At 53.7% G+C, this 16,770-nt stretch overlaps 1 protein-coding gene across 1 annotated transcript in view; it reads left to right on the top strand.

Annotated features, from left to right (window-relative positions):
- The window catches only part of LOC140422760 (protein ripply2.1-like), a 54,718-nt gene that overhangs the window by 12,773 nt on the left and 25,175 nt on the right, over positions 1 to 16,770 (top strand). The gene's annotated exons all lie outside the window — the stretch shown is intronic.

The raw sequence follows: 16,770 nt of genomic DNA, 5'->3' as shown, positions 1-16,770 counted from the left end.
ATTCCTTGTTTCTCTTTCAGACCACTTTTAACTGCAAAAAGTGACCTGAACTTTTAGTTTCCAGTTCTGTACCACAGTATTCTATTAAAAAAAAAATACATTTAGAGTACCCAATTCGTTTTTTCCAATTAAGGGGGCAATTTATCATGGCCAATCTACCTATCATGCACATCTTTGGGTTGTGGGGGTTGTTATGGCCAGGGTTTATAGAACCCCAAAGTGTATCATGGAGTTCACCTGACCCACAACGTTTAATAGATTGTGGTATGGGGAGCACACGGACCACTCTACAGGTGTGGTATAGCAGAAATGGAAAAGTATTTTTTTAAAGCAAAACAATGTTTATTCTATGAACTCAAGTTAACCTTTGTAAAACATACAGTGAACATCTTAGCAACCATTAATCCAAATACAACCCCCAAAGAATACACTAAGTAATCCTTATTTTCCTTTTAACATTCATAAGACTTTAAAAAATCTTTTAACAGAAGCACATCGGGTTTAAATTCACTACTGAGAACAGTTATCACTCTGAATTCACCAAATGATCAAGAGATAGTCTTTACATGGCAGAGAGAACAACATTACACATTCTGTGGTTGACTGCAGCTCCAACACTGAAACAAAACCAAAAAAACACAGACACACACAAGCTTTTCTCAAAGTGAAACTAAAAGCTGACAGACAGTCCAGCTCCACCCACACTCTGACATCACTGCAGTAACTTTAGCAGACTACCATTTCTTAAAGTGACATTCTCATGACAGGGTGAAACTCACGCAAACACGGGCAGAATGTGCAAACTCCACACGGACAGTGACCCAGGGCCGGGAATGGAACCTGGGACCTCGGCTCCATGAGGCAGCAGTGCTACCCCCTGCGCCATTGTGCTGCCCCTCCACAGTATTCTATTAACAGATTGCCTACTCATGTGTCCTTTTGCGTGTTCCCAGCCAAGGAGAAGACGGAGATAGAATCATAGAATCCCTACAGTGCAGAAGGAGGCCATTCGGCCCATTGAGTTAGCACTGACCCTTTGAAAAACCATGCTACCTAAGCCCAATCCCCCGCCATACCCACAGAACCCCATCTAACCTTTGAACATTTAGTGTCAATTTAGCATGCCCAATCCACCTAACCTGCACATCCTTGGCCTGAGGGAGGAAACTTGTGCAGTCGGAGGAAACCCATGCAGACACGTGGAGAATGTGCAAACTCCACACAGACAATAACCCAAGGCCGGATTTGAGCCCAGGTCCCTGGTGCTGTTGAGGCAGCAGTGCTAACCACTGTACCATTGTGCCGCTGACTTATTGCTGTCATAATGATAGGTGATTGGTTATGTGGACCTGAGTATAAATACTGTACGGTACTTGGATAAGACACTGAATAGATGCACTCTGTGCTGCATATGGAACCACCTGATCTGGAGGCTGAGGTCAGATAGCACAAGTTAGGGAGTTAGCCAGTATGGCAAATAATTGATGTTCTTGCAGTTAAATCAGTGACTTTGATTCTCCCCGTGCCTGCGTGGGTCTCGCCCTCACAACCCAAAAAGATGTGTATGATAGATCAATTGCCCACGCTAAAATTGCCCCTTAATTGGAAAAATAGAAATGGGTACTCTAAATTTATATATTTTTTAAATCAGAGACTTTGAGTGTTGTTCTTTCAATCTGAGATGTGACATTATCCTCGAAGATAAACACGGAGATATTTAGGATTGGTCATGGCATTTGCTGAAGCTGATATATCTGCAGTCAGAGGAAGTTGAGCTGTCAGATTATGTCAATAATGGCAGCGTGAAATGGAAAGTGTGGCTGGAGGAGTTTGAAGTGTACGCTGACAGCCACGACCTGGTTTTGGATGGGCCGATGGCAGCGCAGAAAGCACAGTGATGCGCCTTATTGTTCAATATGGGTGCTTTGGTGAGGGAGACGATCAAGATGCTGCCTGACATGGAGAAAAGTGGGATTATAAATATGCAGCAACAGCTTTGAAGGACCATTATGTGATGACACCATATGTCACATTCCAAAGGCATATTTTCTGACACATGAGACAGACATAAGGGGAAAACAGTAGCCTCATTGAGGCAGGTGTGTATGGATGCAATCATGCCAGCTGACTTACGGGAGTGTTATGGGGGGAGCTAAAGGGCTAGATGTGGATCTAGCGGGGGGAGGGGGGGGGGGGAGAGGGGGGGGGTATAGGGTTGCTGCTGCATTGGCCAAAGGGGAGCTGGAAGTAGGAGAGGTGGTCGGGGCGGGGGTCCGCCGTCTGGGGGACTGGAGGGTGCGGGAGGCGCGGGCACGTGGCTGGCCTAGAAAAGGAGATGGCTAGTCGGCGGGGAGGGAGGGTGAGCAGCCCCCCAATCCGGCTGATAACTTGGAATGTGAGGGGCCTGAACGGGCCGGTCAAGAGGGCCCGGGTGTTCGCACACTTAAAGGGACTGAAGGCAGACGTGGTTATGCTCCAGGAGACACATTTGAACGTGGCAGATCAGGTTAGGCTGAGAAAGGGATGGGTAGGACAGGTATTACATTCAGGGCTGGATGCGAAGAACAGAGGGGTTGCAATACTGGTGGGGAAGCGGGTGTCGTTTGAGGCAATGAATATTGTAGTGGATAATGGAGGTCGATATGTGATGGTGAGTGGTAGGTTGCAGGGGGTGCGGGTGGTGCTGGTAAATGTATATGCCCCGAACTGGGATGATGCCGGATTTATGAAACACATGCTGGGTCGGATTCCGGACTTGGAGGTAGGAAGCTTGATAATGGGAGGGGATTTCAACATGGTGCTGGACCCAGCACTGGATCGCTCTAGGTCCAGGACGAGTAAGAGGCCAGCTGCGGCCAAGGTGCTTAGAGGGTTTATGGACCAGATGGGGGGAGTGGATCCATGGAGGTTTGTCAGGCCCCTGGCCAGGGAATTTTCATTCTTTTCCCACGTCCATAGAGCCTACTCCCGGATAGATTTTTTTATTTTGAGTAGGGCGCTAATCCCGAAAGTGGAGGGAACGAGTATTCGGCCACAGCCATCTCAGACCACGCCTCGCACTGGGTGGAGCTGGAGTTAGGAGAGGAGAGGGACCAGCACCCGCTGTGGCGTCTAGATGTGGGATTATTGGCGGAGGAGGAGGTGTGCGGGCGGGTGCGGGGGTGCATTGAAAGATACTTGGAGGCCAATAACAACGGGGAGGTGCAGGTGGTGGTAGTCTGTGTGGTAGTATGCATTAGGGGTCATGTGGGACTGTGAAGCCGTGATGTCATTGGCTGACAGATCCCGGGTCCTGGTTGGACGTTGACCTCTAGCTCCGCCCTGAAGGCGGAGTATAAGTACCAGGAGTCCTCCCCCGCAGGCAGTCTACTACTGAACTGCGGGGGAACAGTCACGCTTAATAAAGCCTCATCGACTTCACTCTATTCGTCTCTCGGAGTCTTTGTGCGCTACAATTTATTAAGCGTGACTAAAGGACTATGGAGCTCAGGATCATCCCGGAATGCCTGAGAATCAGCCCCCACGCAGTGAACGCAGCAGCAGCTTTCAAGCCCTGGCAGACTTGTTTCAAGGCCTACCTCAGAACGGCCACCGGCCGGGTCACAGAAGACCAAAAACGACAGGTCCTGCACTCGAGGTTAAGCACGGAGATTTTCTCCCTCATCGAAGACGCAGAGGATTTCCAGACGGCGTTCGCAGCACTAAAAAGTCTCTATGTTCGCCCAGTTAACCAGATCTACGCTCGCTATCAACTCGCAACGAGACAGCAAAGTCCCGGAGAATCGATAGATGAATTCTACACCGCGCTACTAATTTTGGGACGGGCCTGCAGCTGCCCGCCGGTGAACGCAAATGAACACACGGACATGTTAATGTGCGATGCTTTTGTGGCAGGTATGAACTCCTCCCAAATCTGCCAAAGACTTCTAGAAAAAGAGTCGCTAGGACTCTCAGAGGCACGGGCCCTAGCAGCCTCCCTAGATGTGGCCGCGTGAAATACCCGCGCCTACGGCCCCGACCGCGCGGCAGCCCATTGGGCTCCGTACGCACCCGTCGCGACAAACCCACCCCCCCCCGGACACCCCACAGGCTTGCGCGGTTCAAATGCCAAGTCGCACCGGGGGAGCCCACTGCTATTTCTGCGGCCAGGCGAAACACCCCCGGCAGCGCTGCCCGGCCCGCGCAGCGACCTGTAAGAGCTGCGGGAAAAAGGGCCATTTCGCGGCTGTGTGCCGGTCCCGCGAGGTCGCCGCTGTCCCGGGAGAACAGGGAGCCCTGCACGCCGTTTACGCTCCCAATCCCCCCCCCGCGCCCCATGTATGACCCGCCGGCGCTACCACTTTGGGTCCCGGCCACCGCTGTCCCCAGAGAAGAGGGAGCCCTGCGCGTTCCTAACGCTCTCCAACCCCCCCAGCGCCCCATGTGCGACCCGCAGGCGCCGCCATTTTGGGTCCCGGCCACCACGAGGGGAGGAAGGGCACCGCCATCTTGGACCACCCCAGACCTGTGCGACGCATGGGGGCGGCCATTTTGTCCACCCCCGCCGCCATCTTGTGACCCCCCCAGCCATGTGCGATGCATGGACGCAGCCATCTTGTTCACCCCCGACGCCATCTTGGACGGCAACAACGGACCCCAGTGTCGACGGCTCCACGGGGTTCGAAGAAGACGCTCAACCATTACAACCATGTCTGGCTTCAATGACGCTGGACCAAGCACGGCCCCGGACGCTCCAGACGACGACCACAACGGTGCTGATAAACGGGCACGAGACACCATGCCTGGTCGACTCCGGGAGCACGGAGAGCTTTATCCACCCCGACACGGTAAGACGCTGTTCTTTGACCATCCGTCCCAGCGCACAAAAGATTTCCCTAGCTGCAGGATCCCACTCCGTACAGATCAAAGGCTTCTGCATAGTTACCCTAACGGTGCAAGGGAGGGAGTTCAAAAACTACAGGCTCTACGTCCTTTCCCAACTCTGCGCCCCCACATTACTGGGATTAGACTTCCAGTGCAATCTACAGAGCCTAACCTTCAAATTCGGCGGCCCAATACCCCCACTCACTATCTGCGGCCTTGCAACCCTCAAGGTGCAACCCCCATCCTTGTTTGCAAACCTCACCCCGGATTGCAAACCCGTCGCCACTAGGAGCAGACGGTACAGCGCCCAGGACCGGACCTTCATTCGGTCCGAAGTCCAGCGGCTACGAAAGGAAGGCATAATCCAGGCCAGCAATAGTCCCTGGAGAGCACAGGTGGTAGTAGTAAAGACAGGGGAGAAGCAAAGGATGGTCATAGACTATAGCCAGACCATCAACAGGTACACACAACTAGACGCGTACCCTCTCCCCCGCATATCCGACATAGAACATAGAACACAGAAAATACAGCACAGAACAGGCCCTTCGGCCCACGATGTTGTGCCGAACCTTTGTCCTAGATTAATCATAGATTATCATTGAATTTACAGTGCAGAAGGAGGCCATTCGGCCCTTTGAGTCTGCACCAGCTCTTGGAAAGAGCACCCTACCCAAACTCAACACCTCCACCCAACACCAAGGGCAATTTGGACATTAAGGGCAATTTATCATTGGCCAATTCACCTAACCCGCACATCTTTGGACTGTGGGAGGAAACCGGAGCACCCGGAGGAAACCCACGCAGACACGGGGAGGACGTGCAGACTCCGCACAGACAATGACCCAAGCCGGAATCGAACCTGGGACCATAGAGCTGTGAAGCAATTGTGCTATCCACAATGCTACCGTGCTGCCCTGATATTGACATGGTCAATCGGATTGCCCAATATAAAGTCTTCTCCACCGTGGACCTCAAGTCCGCCTACCATCAGCTCCCCATCCGCCCAAGTGACCGCAAGTACACAGCCTTCGAGGCAGACGGGCGATTATACCATTTCCTAAGGGTCCCATTTGGCGTCACAAACGGGGTCTCGGTCTTCCAACGAGAGATGGACCGAATGGTTGATCAACACGGGTTACGGGCCACGTTCCCGTATCTTGACAATGTAACCATCTGCGGCCACGATCAGCAGGACCACGACGCCAACCTCCAAAATTTCCTCCAGACCGCTAAAGCCTTGAACCTCACGTACAACGAGGACAAGTGCGTTTTTAGCACAAACCGGCTAGCCATCCTGGGCTACGTAGTGCGCAATGGGATAATAGGCCCCGACCCCGAACGTATGCGCGCCCTCATGGAATTTCCCCTCCCGCACTGCTCAAAAGCCCTAAAACACTGCCTGGGGTTCTTTTCATACTACGCCCAGTGGGTCCCCCAGTACGCAGACAAGGCCCGCCCCCTAATACAGACCACGACCTTCCCTCTGTCGACAGAGGCTTGCCAGGCCTTCAGCCGCATCAAAGCGGATATCGCAAAGGCCACGATGCGCGCCATTGACGAGTCCCTCCCCTTCCAGGTCGAGAGCGACGCCTCCGACGTAGCTCTAGCGGCCACCCTTAACCAAGCGGGCAGACCCGTGGCCTTTTTCTCCCGAACCCTCCACGCTTCAGAAATCCGCCACTCCTCAGTGGAAAAGGAAGCCCAAGCCATAGTGGAAGCTGTGCCACATTGGAGGCATTACCTGGCCGGCAGGAGATTCACTCTCCTCACGGACCAACGGTCGGTAGCCTTCATGTTCGATAATGCACAGCGGGGCAAAATCAAAAACGACAAGATCTTAAGGTGGAGGATCGAGCTCTCCACCTTCAACTACGAGATCTTGTATCGTCCCGGAAAGCTGAACGAGCCGTCCGATGCCCTATCCCGCGGCACATGTGCCAACGCACAAATTAACCGCCTCCAAACCCTCCACGAGGACCTCTGCCACCTGGGGGTCAGTCGGTTCTACCACTTTATTAAGTCCCGCAACCTCCCATACTCTTACGAGGAGGTCCGTACAGTCACAAGGAACTGCTGCATCTGCGCAGAGTGCAAACCGCATTTTTTCAGGCCGGATGGTGCGCACCTGATTAAGGCTTCCCGCCCCTTTGAACGCCTTAGTCTGGATTTCAAAGGACCCCTCCCCTCCACCGAGCGCAACATACACTTCCTTAATGTAGTGGACGAATACTCCCGCTTCCCATTCGCCATCCCCTGTTCTGACATGACCGCGGCCACAGTCATTAAAGCCCTGAACACCATATTCACACTGTTCGGTTGCCCCGCATACGTCCACAGCGACAGGGGGTCCTCCTTCATGAGTGACGAGCTGCGCCAGTTCCTGCTCAGCAACAGTATAGCCTCGAGCAGGACGACCAGCTACAACCCCCGGTGGAACGGGCAAGTAGAGAGGGAGAACGGCACGGTCTGGAAGACCGTCCTACTGGCCCTACGGTCCAGGGACCTCCCAGTTTCACGGTGGCAGGAGGTCCTCCCGGACGCCCTCCACTCCATCCGGTCACTTCTCTGTACTAGCACTAACCAAACGCCTCATGAGCGCCTCCTTGTCTTCCCCAGGAAGTCCTCCTCTGGAACGTCGCTGCCTACGTGGCTGGCGGCCCCAGGACCCATCTTGCTCCGAAAACATGTGCGGGCGCACAAGTCGGACCCGTTGGTCGAAAGGGTTCACCTCCTTCACGCGAACCCGCAGTACGCTTACGTGGAGTACCCCGACGGCCGACAGGACACGGTCTCCCTGCGAGATCTGGCGCCCGCCGGCAACACACACACCCCCCCGACACCAATCACCCCCTTCCTGCCACCGCCGCACCCCGCGACCGCCCCCTTCCCAGGAGGATCGGTCCTCCTCCCAGGCCCGACCAGGAGTGAAGCCCAAGCTGAAACCGTAAGGCTCCCGGAGACGACAACACCGGAACAAGCACCACCACCACCACCGGGGCCGAGGCGATCGACACGGACGACCAGACCGCCCGACCGACTCATGGCGTCGATCTAACACTACAATATGTGGACTTTTAACGAGAACATTTTGTCTTTTTTTTTCCTGACGAATACTGTAAATAGTTCGAAACAAAAAAAAACCTTGTACATACTGTAATAACATGCGAAAGTTTTCCTCCCAGGACCAGCCTTGTAAACCCTTACCACCATGCGAAGCATCACCCCGCCGGGTTCATTTTTAACAAGGGGTGAATGTGGTAGTATGCATTAGGGGTCATGTGGGACTGTGAAGCCGTGATGTCATTGGCTGACAGATCCCGGGCCCTGGTTGGACGTTGACCTCTAGCTCCGCCCTGAAGACGGGGTATAAGTACCAGGAGTCCTCCCCCGCAGGCAGTCTACTACTGAACTGTGGGGGAACAGTCACGCTTAATAAAGCCTCATCGACTTCACTCTATTCGTCTCTCGGAGTCTTTGTGCGCTACAGTCTGGGAGGCGCTGAAGGCGGTGGTCAGGGGAGAGTTAATCTCCATCAGGGCTCACAGGAAGAGAGAGGGAAGGGAGAGGGAGAGGTTGGTGGGGGAGATTTTAAGGGTGGACAGGAGATATGTAGAGGCCCCCGAGGAGGGGCTACTCAGGGAGCGGCGGAACCTCCAGACGGAGTTCGACCTGTTGATCACAGGGAAAGAAGAGGCACAGTGGAGGAAAGCGCAGGGGGCGACGTATGAGTATCATAGATTATCATAGATTTTACAGTGCAGAAGGAGGCCATTCAGCCCATCGAGTCTGCACCGGCTCTTGGAAAGAGCGCCCTACCCAAGGTCAACACCGCCACCCTATCCCCATAACCCAGTAACCCCACCCAACACTAAGGGCAATTTTGGACACTAAGGGCAATTTATCATGGCCAATTCACCTAACCCGCACATCTTTGGACTGTGGGAGGAAACCGGAGCACCCGGAGGAAACCCACGCACACACGGGGAGGATGTGCAGACTCCGCACAGACAGTGACCCAAGCCGGAATCGAACCTGGGACCCTGGAGCTGTGAAGAAATTGTGCTATCCACAAGGCTACCGTGCGCCTCCCAGACTGTAGCGCACAAAGACTCCGAGAGACGAATAGAGTGAAGTTGATGAGGCTTTATTAAGCGTGACTGTTCCCCCACAGTTCAGTAGTAGACTGCCTGCGGGGGAGGACTCCTGGTACTTATACCCCGTCTTCAGGGCGGAGCTAGAGGTCAACGTCCAACCAGGGCCCGGGATCTGTCAGCCAATGACATCACGGCTTCACAGTCCCACATGACCCCTAATGCATACTACCACATTCACCCCTTGTTAAAAATGAACCCGGCGGGGTGATGCTTCGCATGGTGGTATGGGGAGAAGGCGAGTCAGATGCTGGCACACCAGCTTCGTAAGAGGGAAGCAGCGAGGGAGATAGGTGGAGTTAAGAATAGCAGGGGGAATATGGTGCGGAGTGCGGTGAGAATAAACGAGGTATTTAGGGACTTCTATGGGGATCTGTACAGATCTGAGCCCCCAGCGGGGGAAGAGGGGATGCGATGATTTTTGGATCAGCTGAGGTACCCGAGGGTGGAGGAGCAGGAGGTGGCTGGTATAGGGGAGCCAACTGGGCTGCAGGAGCTGGTTAAAGGATTGGGGAGCATGGAGGCGGGGAAGGCCCCGGGGCCAGATGAGTTCCCGGTCGAGTTTTACAGGAAATACGTGGACCTGCTAGGCCCGCTGCTAGTGAGGACTTTCAATAAGGCAAGGGAGGGGGGGCGGGACCTTGCCCCTGACAATGTCCGGGGCGCTGATAACAAGGACCCACTGCAATGTGGGTCGTACAGACCGATCTCGCTCCTCAATGTGGATGCTCAGTTGCTGGCAAAAGTGCTGGCTACGAGAATTGAGGACTGTGTCCTGGGGGTGATCCATGAGGACCAGACGGGATTTGTAAAGGGCAGGCAGCTAAACACTAATGTGCGGAGGCTCCTCAATGTGATTATGATGCCCTCGGTGGAGGGAGAAGCGGAGGTATTGGCAGCTATGGACGCGGAGAAGGCCTTCGACTGGGTGGAGTGGGAGTATCTTTGGGAAGTGCTGCGGAGGTTTGGGTTCGTGGAGGGGTTCATCAGCTGGGTCAGGTTGCTACATAGAGCCCCGGTGGCGAGTGTGGCTACGAATCGGCGGAAGTCGGAGTACTTTCGGCTGTACCGAGGGATGAGGCAGGGGTGCCCCCTGTCCCCCTTGTTGTTTGCATTGCCAATTGAGCCTCTGGCCATGGCACTAAGGGAGTCCAGGAAATGGAGGGAACTGGTCCGAGGGGAGAGTAACATCGGGCGTCGCTGTATGCAGATGACCTGTTGCTGTATGTGACAGATCCAGTGGAGGGGATGGCGGAGGTCATGTGGATCCTAAGGGAGTTTGGGGACTTCTCGGGGTATAAGTTCAATGTAGGGAAAAGTGAGCCCTTTGTGGTGCATCCAGGGGACCAGGGAAAGTGGATAGACGACCTGCCGTTGAAGAGGGGGGAAAGGAGTTTTCGGTACTTAGGGATCCAGATGGCTGGGAGCTGGGGGGCCCTGCACAAACTCAATTTGACACGGTTAGTGGAGCAGATGGAGGAGGATATCAAAAGATGGGATGTGCTGCCACTCTCGCTAACGAGCAGGGTACAGTCGGTTAAAATGACGGTCGTCCCGAGGTTTCTCTTTGTGTTCCAGTGCCTTCCCATTATGATTCCCAAGGCCTTTTTCAAATGGGTAGGTAGGAGCATCATGGGTTTCGTGTGGGCAAATAAGACCCTGAGGGTAAAGAGGGTGTTTCTGGAGCGTAGTAGGGGCAGGGGAGAGCTGGCTCTGCCAAATTTGTGCAGCTATTATTGGGCTGCCAATTGTGCGATGATCCGTAAGTGGGTAATGGAGGGAGAGGGGGTGGCGTAGAAGAGGTTGGAGCTGGCGTCCTGTGTGGGCACGAGCCTGAGGGCGCTGGCGACGGCACCGTTGCCGCTGTCGCCGACAAGGTACACCACGAGTCCGGTGGTGGCGGCGACGTTGAAGATCTGGGGGCAATGGAGATGCCACAGGGGTGAGGTGGGAGCCTCGGTTTGGTCCCCGATTCGGGAGAACCATCGGTTCGTCCCAGGAAGGATGGATGGGGGGTTTCGGAGCTGGCATCGGGCAGGGATTAGAAGAATGGGGGACCTGTTTATAGATGGGACGTTTGCGAGCCTAGGGGCACTGGAGGAGAAGTTTGGGTTACCCCTGCAAAATGCTTTCAGGTATATGCAAGTGAGTGCGTTTGTGAGGTGGCAGGTGAGGGAATTCCCACTGCTCCCGGCACAGGGGACTCAGGACAGGGTGATTTCGGGTGTATGGGTTGGAGAAGGCAGGGTCTCGGCGATCTACCAGGAGCTGAAAGAAGAGGAGGAGGCCTCGGTAGAGGGGTTAAAGGGCAAGTGGGAGGAGGAGCTTGGGGAGGAGATAGATGAGGGTCTGTGGGCTGATGCCCTGAGTAGGGTTAATTCTTCCTCTTCCTGCGCCAGGCTCAGCCTAATACAATTCAAGGTTACTCACAGAGCGCATATGACAGGGGCGAGGTCGAGTAGGTTCTTTGGGATGGAGGACAGATGTGGGAGGTGCTCGGGAAGCCCGGCGAATCACGTCCACATGTTTTGGTCGTGCCCGGCACTGGATGGGTTCTGGAGGGGTTTCGCGAGGACTATGTCCAAGGTGGTGAAATTCCAGGTCAAGCCGAGTTGGGGGTTGGCACTATTTGGGGTAATGGACGAGCCGGGAGTGCAGGAGGCGAAAGAGGCCGGTATCCTGGCTTTTGCGTCCCTGGTAGCCCGGCGGAGGATCTTGCTATTATGGAAGGACGTGAAGCCCCCCAGTGTGGAAGCCTGGATAAATGACATGGAAGGGTTCATTAAGCTGGAGGGGATAAAGTTTGCCTTACGAGGGTCTGTGCAGGGGTTCTTCAGGCGGTGGCAACTGTTCCTAGACTATCTCGCGGAGTGTTAGGAGGAGGTCAGCAGCAGCAGCAACCCAAGGGAGAGGGGGGGAGGGGGGGTCTCTTTCAGCGGGGGAATTCGGGTGGGTAGGTGGGGGCTTCCCTACGGGTACCTTTGAATGTCATATGGGGGGTTACTGTATATGGGGGAAACCCAATGTATAAGTTTTGTATAATTTTTGACTTGTGTTTGTGTTCCTTTCTTTTTGTTATTGGGGGAGGGGGTTTGTTTAAAATTTTGTTGGAAAATTTGAATAAACATATTAAAAAAAAAAAAATGGATGCAATCATGCTGCAATAGATCCAAATAATCAGATAATGGATCAGGTGGTTTAACATCACAAAATGGATAAGTTGAGGCATAAATTGGTGGAAAGAGGAGCTGACTTAATGTTGGATGACACTTTGAAAATAGCAGCTGCATTGGATGAACAATTTCACAGCATGAAACTTGTTCCCTCCTCTGCTAATGGCATGACAAAACTTGATGTTAAATGGCACAATGGGGGACTTCCAGTGGGAGCATGTGGAAGGAAGTCGCACACAAGGTAGCTCCCACCAGAGCCCTCAGTTTTTGGCCCTTTTAGCCCGGTTCCCATTTGATAGCTGATAACAAGAAGATGTCAAAGACTGCAAAAAAGATTACTGGAAAGAAGGGTATGAACTGTGGCCTTTCAGAGGAGTTGGGGAAGGTGCAGAGTCCATTGGGGGCAAAGATGGCGGAGGCAAGCTAGTCGGGTGGGGCTGTACCTATTACAGTGGATAAGCTGATGGAGGGAATGTTGGTCAAATTTGAAAGATAATTCAGAGAATGCTTACAGCGCAGATGAAGGCCATTTGGTCCATCGGGCCTGCATTGACCCTTCGAATGAACTACACATTTACACTCCCACATTCACCCCACCCTATCCATGTAAACCCATAACCTAACCCGTACATCCCTGGATGCTAAGGCAGGCATTTTCAAAGTCGGGGTCCCTACCCGCGGGTGTCGGGAGGGTCTCGGAGCCGTCCATCGCGGCGCTCCCGATTGCGCAAATTCACTTGCAACAGCTGCAGCAGCCGGCTTTCAACAATGCCGGCTGCAAGCGGCCTTCAAAATGACGGCTGCGACCATATTAAAAAATGCGGGCACACTGCGCATGCGTGCCAGCTCATCGGTGTGCATGCACAGAACCGCATGGTTCCGTAAGCTCCAATGAGGAAAACTGATCAGCTGGCATTTAAAAGCAAGATTTCACTCAAAATGTGAAGGTTCTTTTTTTCTAATTCTGTTATGAATTTCTTTTCTATTTCTGATCCCAAAACGTACTGAGCTACCAGCACCTAAGTAGCCAAATTTTGGGCGGGATTCTGTGATCCTGAAGCTAAGTGTTGATGCCATCGGAAACACTGTCGCATTTCTCGACGGCATCAACACGGCCTCAGGATCAGCAATTCTGGCCCCTACAGGGGGCCAGCACGGCACTGGAGTGGTTCATGCTGCTCCAGCTGCTGATCCTTTCGGGAATTGGGCGCCGCGTAATCCGTGCATGCGCAGTGACACCGGCGCCAACGCACGCATGCGCAGTGGCTCCCTTCAACGCGCCACGATGCAACATGGAGCAGGGCTACAGGGGCTGGCGCGGAAGAAAGGAGGCCCCCAGCCAGAGAGGGTGGCCCGCCCCCTCCGGGGTCAGAACCCCCCTCCCGTGCCACAGGCCGCCCCCTGACCCTTCCACGCCAAGTTCCCACCGGCTGAAGACAGGTGTGGACGGCGCCGGCGGGACTCGGGTTTTTCATGACGGCCGTTCGGCCTATCCCGCCGCGCCAACCACGGCGGCGCCAATGGTGCCGATTCTCCGCAGCCGGCGTCGGGGCGGCGGGATTCGCGGAGAGAAAACAAGTGGAGAAACAAAAGAACATTCTGGCCAGCCAACCACACCTCGGAATTGAATTAATTAAAAATTGATACCGGAGCAAATACTTTATCCCTCATGTCTTTCAAAGTATGAAGCAATACGGGCCTAGCAAATGGAATACAACCTAGGGAAGTGTGAGGTGAGGCGTTTGGGGAGGTCACACAAGGCAAAAAAATAAATAGGAGGATACTGAGACGTGTAGAGGAAGGGAGGGACCTTGGAGTGAATGTCCACAGATCCCTGAAGGTAGCAGGACAGGTTGCTAAGGTGGTTAAGAAGGCATCTGGAGCCCTTCCATTTATTAGCCAAGGTAGGTTTGCGCAATCGGGGAAGCAGGAGAACATCTTTTGCACTGAAGTTTTGAGATAGGTGGAGGGGGGTGGGGGTGGAACATTGGGTGTCCCTGAACGCTGACAATCTTCTTCTAAACGTGACGCACCCGGGGTTCTCACCACTGGCCATAAAATGGTGCTACTGAGGTGCTTTGGCTCTTTTTCATGGTACAAATTGAACCCGAAGAAAAGTGCGTGTTTCCCGATTACTATTAGGGGAGCTAATATGGGGGAGCTGTCGTTCTGCTTGTGAGTTTTCAGGTATCTGAGGGTTCGGATAGCTCAGGATTGGGCCCAGGTCCGTAATTGAACTTAACAAGCTTGGCGGGATTGTCTCTGATACCAATCAATCCAGTCGAAATGGTAGTTAACAAGAACTGTGGTTTTAATCAGCTAGAATGTGCCCACCAGGAGCTCCTCCCGCACTGAGAGGCTGTCCTGGATCGATGGGTCATATACCTTCTCAGAGGGACGGAGCCACAGTCGGAGCCAACAACAACATCAACACAACAACAGTAACAGTGAGTAAATACAATAATATATACAACAGCCATACGTGGCTCACCACATTCACCCCCTGTTAAAAAAAGTCCGGCGGGGTGAAGTGGTCTCACAGGTTCAGTCACACAGGAGGGAGTATTGTCCGCTGTGAACGTCGCAATGTAGGCGCTGGCATTGAGATCTTCGACTCTGGGAGCACGTCGTCCTCACAACAGGGTCCTGGACAGGGCGACGGCGCAGGGGCGGTGCTAATGGACCCTGGATGAGTTGATGGGGTAGATAGGGAGGTAGAAGGAAGCGGTGAGATGATGGTGGGTGCTGGGGTACCCGCTGGGGCCAGGTCCCTGAGGGAGACTGTGTCCTGCCGCTCGTCGCGGTGTGTCATGTATGCGTACTGAAGGTTTGCATGGAGGAGGTGAACCCTCTCGACCAAGGGGGCGGCCTTATGGCTCCTCACGTGCTTCCAGAGGAGTACCGGCCCAGGAGTCATGAGCCAGGTAGGAAGCGAGACCCCGGAGATCGACGTCCTGGGAAAGACAAATAGACGGTCGTGAGGGGTCTCGTTAGTGGCAGTACACAACAGTGACCGGATGGAGTGCAGTGCGTCAGGGAGGACCTCCTGCCAACGGGCGACTGGGAGACTTCTATACCGCAGAAGGACGGCCTTCCAGACGGGAGCATTCTCCCTCCCCACCTGCCCGTTTCCCCTGGGGTTGTAGCTGGTAGTCCTGCTCGAGGCGATGCCTTACTGAGCAGGTACTGACGCAGCTCAACGCTCATGAATAAGGATCCCCGATCGCTGTGAATATAAGTGGGGAAACCGAACAGGGTGAAGATGCTGCGCAGGGCCTTGATGACTGTGGCAGGGGTCATGTCAGGGCATGGGATGGCGAAAGGAAAACTTGTGTACTCATCAACAACGTTGAGAAAGTACACATTACGATCAGTGGAGAGGAGTGGCCCTTTGAAATCCATACTGAAGTGTTCAAAAGGGCGGGAGGCCTTCACCAGGTGGGCCTTGTCTGGCCGATAGAAGTGCGGCTTGCACTCCGCACAGACTTGGCAGTCCCTGGTCATGGCCCTGACCTTCTCTGTGGAGTAGGGCAGGTTGCGGGCCTTGACAAAGTGGAGAAGCCTGGTGACACCCGGGTGACAGAGGTCGTTGTGGATGAAGTGTTGGGTGCTCTGAGGTACAGACGAACCAACACGGTTGCGATTGGTACAACGCAGTTTTATTCCATTTAACTATTTATACATCAGACTTGGTACTCAGCACGTTGTGACGGTGTGAGTGTCTTGCTATGAGGTCCTTGCCCTGTGCTGTCTCCAGATGGACTGGCCAGGAAGTGTCGTGTTTCTTGTCTTATACTGTGTCTGCTCTTGTCTGTGATTGGCTGTCGTGTTATGTGTGCCAATTGGTCCGTTGGTCTGTCTATCATTATGTATGTGTTATGATGTATGTTTGAATATCATGACATCCCCCTTTTTTTACAAGATTATGTGCCTACGTGGTTATAAATATAAATGTGTCCTGAGTGCAGCTAAAGGTGTGTGTGCGTGCGTAATATTTACATCATGTACATGGGGCTTAACTATATACAAGGGGCGATGTCAGGTGTGACATGCTAACGAGGTTGTACCATAACAAAAGAAGAACAACGTTGAAATTTGGAACGATCAAACGATGCCTGTAACGATAAAACAGTGACATGTTATAAAAAACAGTGGTTGCAAAAGTTTGACTTGTGAACAGTCTCATAAGTCCAGTCTAGTAGGTGGGCGACGAATTCGGGTTGACCGCCTCAAGGGTGGGTCGAGAACCACCGGCTGAGGTGCGAGCCTGGCCATGGGCGGCGACAGAAGGGGCATGGTATATGGCAGCTCCACGAATTCGCTATCAGGAACCAGTGGAGGACACGGCGTCTGTGTAGGGTCCCGTTGCGAGCGTGGAAGTAAGCGAAGGGCTCGGCGATTGCGCCTACGCACGGATCCATCCGGCATGCGTACTAGGAACGAGCAGGGAGCCACGCGTTGGAGAACTTCGGCAGGTGCTGACCAGCCACCGTCTGATAGGTGGATGCGGACGTTGTCTCCAGGGGTCAGGGAGGGAAGATCAGTTGCCCGTATGTCGTACGACCTCTTCTGGCGACCGCGTT

This window comes from Scyliorhinus torazame, chromosome 5 (assembly GCF_047496885.1).
Source record: "Scyliorhinus torazame isolate Kashiwa2021f chromosome 5, sScyTor2.1, whole genome shotgun sequence".
Taxonomy (NCBI): Eukaryota; Metazoa; Chordata; class Chondrichthyes; order Carcharhiniformes; family Scyliorhinidae; genus Scyliorhinus; species Scyliorhinus torazame.
This window is presented reverse-complemented; position numbering and strand designations above follow the sequence as displayed.